This window comes from Chrysochloris asiatica, unplaced genomic scaffold, assembly GCF_000296735.1.
Source record: "Chrysochloris asiatica unplaced genomic scaffold, ChrAsi1.0 scaffold00197, whole genome shotgun sequence".
In the NCBI taxonomy this organism is placed as follows: Eukaryota; Metazoa; Chordata; class Mammalia; order Afrosoricida; family Chrysochloridae; genus Chrysochloris; species Chrysochloris asiatica.
This window is the reverse complement of record NW_006408715.1, coordinates 2,679,913-2,688,619: the sequence shown is the minus strand read 5'-3', so window position 1 is coordinate 2,688,619 and position 8,707 is coordinate 2,679,913.

The window sequence follows — 8,707 nt, the reverse complement described above, 5'->3', positions numbered from 1 at the left end:
ATATATATACATTGTTGCTGTTAAGTGCCATTAAGTCAATACCGACTCATAGTGAATCTGAATCTGTCTAGGGTTTCCAGGGTGAGTTTGAACTGCCGACCTTTTGGTTAGCAGTCCAGTACTCATCCAAAGTGTCACATCAGGGGACACACACACACACACACACATACACATATGAGGGTGAGTTGAAAATTATTTGCACTCTGACTGAAGAACTTATTTTAATCAACTTTTAGAAAAGACAAATACATAATTTTTCCACATAAGCTCCTTGCTTTCCAATACACTTTGTCCATCTGTCAATGAGCTTTCTTGCTCCCTTATTTACAAATATTTTAGGCTGAGTTGTGAGCCACAAATGCACTACTGTCTTCACTTCTTCATCAGAGGTGAATCTTAGTCCTCAAAGGACTGTTCTCTGAGAACCAAACAAGTGAAAATCTAATGGAGCAAGATCAGGATTATTGGGAGGATGTTTTAATATCTCAAAATGAAGTTTTTGCAGAGTGTCAATAATATGGGCAGAAGTGTGCAGACATGCATTGTCATGCACGATCACAATGTCCTTGGATAGCAGTCCTTTGCGTTTAATCCGAAGTTCAGGCTTCAGCTCTTCAGTGAGCATCTCACTGTAACAAGCACTGTTGATTGTTGAACCTTTTTCCTAATAGTGTTCCAATACTGGCCCTTGAGAATCCCAGAAAACTCAATTTTCCGGCTGATGGTTGACTTTTGAACTTTTTTTTGGTTGGCGATTGAGTATGTTTCCATTTCATACTCTGCTGTTTACTCTCAGGCTTATAGTGATGAAACCATGTCTCATCACCAATAACAATTTAAAAAAAAACTTTTACCTTCCTTCAAGTATCAGTCCAAATTTTGTTTGCAGCTGTCCAAACACTTCTGTTTATGCCCTTCCATGAGCATAAACAGTTTCAGTATCCATCTTGCACAAACTTTTCAAAACCCAAGTCTATCATGGATTATTTCATAGTCAGAGCCATGGCTGATTTGCAAATAATTTGCCACATAATCCACTGTCCCTCATCTATTTGATAGCATCATTTCATGTGCATGCTCAATGCTATCCTCAGCCGTAGACATGAGTAGATAATTTTTTACTTACCCTCTGCACGTATATGTATGCATGTATATAATATGTATATATAGACGGCAGTGGGCTAATATGTTTGCAAATATAGGTATGAGTGATGTCATTTTTACATATGAAATTTTTTCCAAGGAAAAATACATGAATAATAACAATTATTTTAATAAAATCAAAATGGTCCCTTGCTAAAAGGAAAATAATGATCAGAGAACGGCCTAACTTTTATGTTAAAGGCTTTTTAGGTACTTGAGTTTCTCAGGACATGGATGTTTAATGCTCCAGTGGACATGTGATTTTTGAGGACTGGTTTTACAGATAGGAAAATGGAAAACAAAGGTCAAAAGTCAAGGCACATCCTTAGAAGGCAGTGGGCACAGAAGCCAGTAGTAACAGGAGGATCCCCTTAAGTCTATGAGACATCACATTGAACTCTCCAATGGGATCGTAAGGGTAGTGAGGTCAAACACTCTGTCATACTCTTGATAGTTTAAAGTAAAACTCTCCTTCTTTATTCTAATATCCAGGGAATACACAAGTGAATTTATATGGAAAAAGAGAAAGGGGACCATGAATATATATTTTCTCTCCTGCCAAGATTCTGGCTTTTCTCTGCTCTCTGTCCACAGAAACTAGAGCCATGATTACATCATGAACCACCAGCTTGTGGGACAGATTGATCTCTTACAGTTGAGAGAATGTATTTAACATAGGGTGTATATGAGGAAGGAGTCCTGGTGTGGCGTTGTGGGTTAATGTGCTGGACTGCAAGGTCAGTTTGAACTGCAAAGTCAGCAGTTCAAGTTCACCAGTTCACCTTGGAAACCTTATACAGGGACGCTATGGCACTTAACAATAACAACAATATATGAAGCTAAGGTAGCATAGTGGTTTATGAGTTGGGTTGTTAACTGCAAGGTAGCAGTTTGAGTCTACCAGCTGCTCTGTGAGAGAAAGATGAGGCTTTTGGCTCCCATTAAGATTTATAGCCTCAGAATCCTATACTGGGTCACTATGAGTTGGAACCGACACCACAATACACAATCACCACTACCACCATATATAAGGATCTAGAGGAAATGTAAAAGTCCTTAACACCACGTGAAAAAAATCTAGTGGAACAGAGCAAGACCATACTCCTGAGAGATGATGCCTTCTGAAGTTCTAAGACTTCATTCCTAGTTTCTTAATGGCTTTTCTGTATCTTAATCTCCAAGACCATAGGGTTGCTTCTATCTTTCAGCTTGATATAAGATTTGTGGTTTGAATGCACAATACCAAACTACACCCATTGCTGCGGAGTCAATTCCAACTCATAGTGAGCCTGTAGGACAGAGGAGAACTGCCCCACATGGTTTTACTACCACATCTTTTTTTTCTGCAGAACATCTGGTGGGTTTGAACTGGTGACCTTTCTGTTAGCAACAGAGCACTTAACCATTGTACCATCTGGAGCCCTTGGATGCACAGTGAAGTAAGGGACTGAATCCATTTTCTAACACTGCTTCCAAAAATGTTTCAAAAAATGACTGTCTTAAAATACCTAGATAATTAAGACAAAAAATATTAGGTGATTCAACTTATTTGTCTTGATTATATAATTTTCATGCTTTGGGCAGATGTATTCTGATTTAAAACATTAACAATCATAATAGGCTCTTCATAGAAAATGAGCTTAATGTCAATGCAAAGCTTGGTCTAATGATCTAATGACCAAGTTAATGGGCCTCAAATTTTGCACAGATTATCAACCATTCAGCTGGTCATTGATCCCTGCAAAATGCTATGTCTTTGGATCTGCTAATACTTTATTATTTGGACTAAATGAATAGCATAACTCTTTTCCTTTCCTGTTTCTGTTTTAGGTGTTAATGACCCAATTTTACTCTCCTGCCATGGTTCAGCTTAGTTTTTATTACATCTTGTGCTTGTAAAATGGCCTTCGCGTAGTAAATGCAGGAGACAAATTGCACCTTGGTTTAAGTCCCAATGTTACTGAGTTGATTCTGACTCAGCGACTATAGGATAGAGTAGAATTGCCCCGATAGGGTTTCCAAGCTTGCAAATCTTTGTGGAAGCCAACTGCCTCAATTTTCTCCTATGGAGTAGCTAGTGGGTTTGAACTGCCAAATTTTCAGTTAAAAGCCAAGGAATTTAACCACTGCACCACCATGATTCCTTTCTAGTCCAACTAAGCCTCAGTTACCATTTGACAAAAGGACAAGTAAATGAGGGGAGTGAGGAAGGGTGACTCAAATGGTTCAATGCTGGACAATGAGCTGAAAGGTTGGCAGTTCAAACCGACCCAGTGGTGCCACAGAAGGAAGGCCTAGCAATCTACTTCCAAAAGGTCAGAGCTTTGAAAACTCTATGGAGCAGTTCTACTCTGCACACACGTGAGTCAGAATTGACCCAACAGCAATTTAGAAGAAGCTCAAAGTAAGTGGATCCATAAACCAATCCAAATTTCAGGGGACACTTCCAAGTCAGTTTCTCTTCAGTCCCAGTGTCCTCAAGACTCTGATGGTTCCCATACCACACTCTCCATCCTGTGCTGAGTACTGAGGCTGTGCGGTGAGGTCTGGGGAACATCCAATTCTTAGCTCACATCTGAATGTCTGAAGGATGGGAGAAGGCCCAGCCCACACTAGCAAGCAGCGTGCCTTTCTCTCCTGCATCTTGGTTATATGCGGTTATATAGCCACCACCTGGCTCTTTATCCAAACTCTTGCAACATTCAGGATTAGAGACACAATTGTCGGTATGTGGTATGTGTTGCAAAATGTCCTCTGCCTCATATTTGGCAGCCATCCTAGAAAGGGCTTTACTAAGGGAAACACCTTACTCTTGGTTGGAGAAATCGGGCAAGCAAGAACCCCTTGGCAACAAAAATCACCGACAGCAAATTTCACAAGGTCTCCTTGGAAGTTTTAAACAATTCAGCCTGGTTGTGGTTAAAATATTTATTGGCATGATACTGTTGATTGTGGGACTGACATCCTGTTGCTTTGGTGGCTCACTTCCTCAACATCCACACCGGTGCCCAGGCATCTTCATTTGCTAGTGCAGCTGTAACAGAAACACCACCAAGAAATGTATGTTCTCACAGTTGAGGAGGTTAGAAGTCTGAATTCAGGGCGCTGCTCTAGGGGAAGACTCTTTCGCTGTCATGTCCAGGACAAGGTTCCTTGGCCCCTTGGTAAAGGATCCTCACAAGGCATGGTATCTGTCTTTCCCCACTTGGGAGTCTTTGCCTTTGTGTCTAATCTGCTCAATTTATATATCAAAAGTGACTGACTTAAGACAACTGCTAAACTGGCCATATCAAAGAAAACCGTATTCACAAATGGATTACATCTCCATAGCGATGAGGATTTACAACACATATTCTTATTTTGTTGTTGTTAAGTGCTATTGACTTGGTTCTGACTCATAGTGGCCCTGTATAGGGTTTCTGAGAAGCAGCTGGTAAGTTTGACCCATCGACCTTGCAGTTCAAACCTAACTTGCAGTCCATTGCATTAACCTGCAGTGGCACACCACAACTCCTATTTTGAGGGGACACAATTCAATTCATAACATGAGACTAGAAAATGCTCCCTCTTTCCCTTATCTGGAATTTTTGGCTGATGCAGTTAACTCACTCAACTGCTAACCAAAAGAAATCCAAGCAATTTACTTCTGAAAACTCTATGAACCACCATTCTACTTTGACACACATGGGGTCATGACTATGAGTTAGAATCAATTAGACAGCAATTGTTTTTTTTTTTTTCCTCATCCATCACATCCCTGTTTAAGTTCAAAATCTCTCTGGTCCATGCTCATCTCTCCAGGCTCTCAGCATCTCTCACCTAGGCTTCTGCATGACCCTTTGCCTCTAAGTAATGATGGTTCTCCCGCATCTCCACCCGGTCCCTTCTGCACATTGCAACCCAAGTGAATTGTCCTGCTGGACACAAAGTCTGAACTTCTTGATTTTGCAGATCAGTCCAGAGGCCCTGCCCAGAATCTCCACAACCCACACTCTAGCTCACTGGAACCCTGTCGTCTCCATATCAAGCCTTACATTTCCCCTCACTTCCCCAGGCTGGTCCTATTCTGTCTGTACTTTTCTTCATTTGGTGAATTCTCCAAAGCTTAGCTCATATACTCTCGAAGGTCCCTGTTCTGGGTCCCCAATCTGTATGTTCTTTATTTTTGAAATGGAGGTTGTGGTAAAATACACACAATACCATTTTAATAATTTTAAAGTGTTAAACTCAGTTGTGATTGTTGCTAATTGCTGTCGAGTCAGTTCTGACTCACAATGAGACTAGATAGTGTTCTCTAGGCTGTACATCTCTATGGAGCAGAAACCCTCATCTTTCTTCCCATGGAGTGACTGGTGGGCTTGAACTGCTGACCTTGTGATTCGCAGTTCAGTGTTTATCCTCTAGATCCACCTTGCTTCTGATAATTCATTGGTACTTAGTAGGTTCACAGTATTGTACAACAATCAGCATTATCTAGTTTCCAAACATTTTACTCACCCCATACCCATTAATCCTAGCATAGTGCTTATGAGTTGGGCTGCTAACCTCAAGGTCAGCAGTTCAAAAATACTAGCTGTTCCATGGGAAAGATGAGGCTTTCTGCTCCCATAAAGATTTACAGCCTCGGTGATCCTATGCAGGGTTGCTATGGGTCAGAATCGACTCCACAGCACGTAAAACCACCACCACCATTCCCACACATTCTTTAAAAGTATTTTATGCCCTATTCTGTCAGAGCATCATATGATTCCTTATTTACATGCCTTTCTCCCTCTCTCATCCTACCCTGAATAGACGCCAAGTGCTTAACTGCATCCGACACATATGTTTAATAAATGAATACAGAATGATCACAAAGATCACAAGGTGTTGGTGACAGATGATCTATTACAGATTTCCCTGATCTGGTTGAACACTGGAATATAGAGGGCATAAGAAGACATACCCACATTCTGCACTGAGAGATTCTGATTTAATTAAAAATTTTAAATGTCTCCAGGAATTTACAATGTGCAGTAAAGATTAAGAAGTGAGCCAATCCCCGTCTTTAACAATGAGAAAACTGAGGTGAATAGAAGCTAACTGATTTCTAATTAGTGGCAGAATCCAAGTTAAAAGCTAAATGGCTCAATTCTTGCCCTAGACGAAGTCCTGACATAGTCATGTGTAACCGATCTTGTCTGGAAAGGAAACACTCAAGACTGGAAGACACAAGGAGGCTCTGTTCCCAAAGTGATGGTTAACAAGGACCTACAAGCAGGGGCCTTAAGGCCTTAATAGTTAAGTGCTCAGCTGCGAACTGAAAGATTGTTGTTCAAACCCACTCAAGCGCTTTGTGGGAGAAAGCCCTGCTAATCTGCTTCTACAAAGATGACTGCCTAGGGATCCTGATTGGGAAGTTCTGCTCTGTTTAATAGGGTCACTAGGAGTTGGAACTGACTTGATGGTGCACAGTAATGACATCAATATGTAGGGGAAGCAAGCCTAGGAAGTGAAGGCAGGAGGGAAAGAGACTTCCAGAATCTGGAAAGCAAGAGACTAGTGTAGAGTTGGCTCAAGAGAAGTGGTAACCTTGGCAGCTCAAGGCAAGGTGAATCAATTCTAACTCACAGCAACCCTATTAGACAAAATCAAACTGCTCCATGGGGTTTCTTTACAGTAGCAGACTGCCTGTCTCCCATTGAGCACTTGGGCGGTTGAACCAACAACCTTGCAGTTGGCAGCCCAGTGCTTAAACCACTGTGCCACCTGGTTCCTTCAAGGTGACCTAGTAGGGGGAATCCAAGGGGAAAAACTACTCACTTCACTTTCCTCTCTCCCCTTCCTCAACTTTCTGCAGAAGCTCCCTGTTGATTGAACTCAACCAAACACCTTATTGATGTAGTCCAGAGAGAACGCCCCCTGGGGCAGAATATAATGGGAAAGAGATTTTCTGGGCAGATGGAAGAGTCCAGAAAGTCAAATAAAGTACTTGTCATGGTTGTTAGATGCCACCAACTCAGTTGTGACTAATCGTGAGCTTATGCACAATAGAATGAAACGTGCATGGCCTGGTCCTGCATCATCCTCACAATTGTTACATTTGAGCCCATTGTGTCAATCCATCTCATTGAAGGTCTTCCACTTTACCAGACATAATGTCCTTCTCCAAGGATTGGTCTCCTGACAGCATGTCAAAAGTATGAGAGATGAGGTCTTGCCATCTTGCCTTCTAAGGAGCATTTTGGCTGTACTTTTACCAACACAGATCTATTTGTTCTTTTGGCAGCCTGTGGTACTTTCAATATTCTTCTCCAATACCACAGTACAAATGCGTCATTTATTCTATGGTCTTCCTTATTCATTGCCCAACTTTCACATTCATATAAGGTGAATGAAAATACCATGGGTTAAGTCAGGCACACCTTAGTCTTCAAGGAGACGTCTTTGCTCTTGACTTTGCTTCTGACTGTGTAGAACAGTCAGAACACTTTAAAGAGGTCTTGTGCAGCAGGTTTACCTAATGCAATGCACTATTTGTTTCCTTGACTACTGCTTCCATGACTGTTGGTTGTAGATCCAAGCATAATGAAGTATTCGATATCTGTACTCTTTCCTTCATTTATCATGTTATTTATTGGTGCAGTGGTGAGGATTTTTGTTATCCATTCTGAAGGCTGTAGTTTTTGATCTTCATTAATAAATATTTTTAGGTCGTCTCTGCTTTCAGCAAACAAGGTTATATCATCTGTATATCTCAGGTTGTCAGTGAGTCTTCCTCCAATCTTGATGCTATGTTCTTCTTCATATAATCCAGTTTCTTGGGTTATTTGCTCAGTATACAAATTGAACAGGTATGGTGAAAGGATACAATCCTGTTACACAAGACTCCTAATTTTAAGCCGTTCATTATCCCCTTGTTCTATTGTAACATCTGCCTCTTGTTTATGTACAAGCTCTGCATGCACAATTAAATGTTCTGTAATGCCCTTCTTTGCAATGTTATCCATAGTTTGTCATGATCTACACAGTCAGAAGCCTTTGCATAGTTAATAAAGCACAAGTAAACATCTGGTATACTCTGCTTTCAGCCAAGGTTCATCTGACATCATCAGTGATATCCCTAGATCTAGGACCTCTTCTGAATCTCCTTGAGTTTTTAGCAGTTCCCTGTGCATGTACTGTTTTAAGTATTTTTAAGTCATCTTCAGCAAAATTTTACTTGCATGTGATATTAATGATATTGTTCTATAATTTCCATATTCCATTGGGTCACTTTTCTTTGGAATAGGTACAAATATGGATCTCTTGGAATTGATTGATCAGGTAGTTGTCTTATAAATTTTTTTGGCATATATGAGTGAGTGTGTCCAGTGCTGCATCAGTTTATTGAAAGGTTTAATTTGTTTCCTGGAGTCTTGTTTTTGCCAATGCCTTCAGTGCAGCTTGAACTTCTTCCTTCAGTACCATTGATTCTTTTTTTTTTTCCTTAAGTTTATATTGTGAGGTTTACATGGGAGAACATCAGCCCTACACTCATCCTATCGCATTTCGTTTTATTGCAATGATTACAATCCCCTCCATG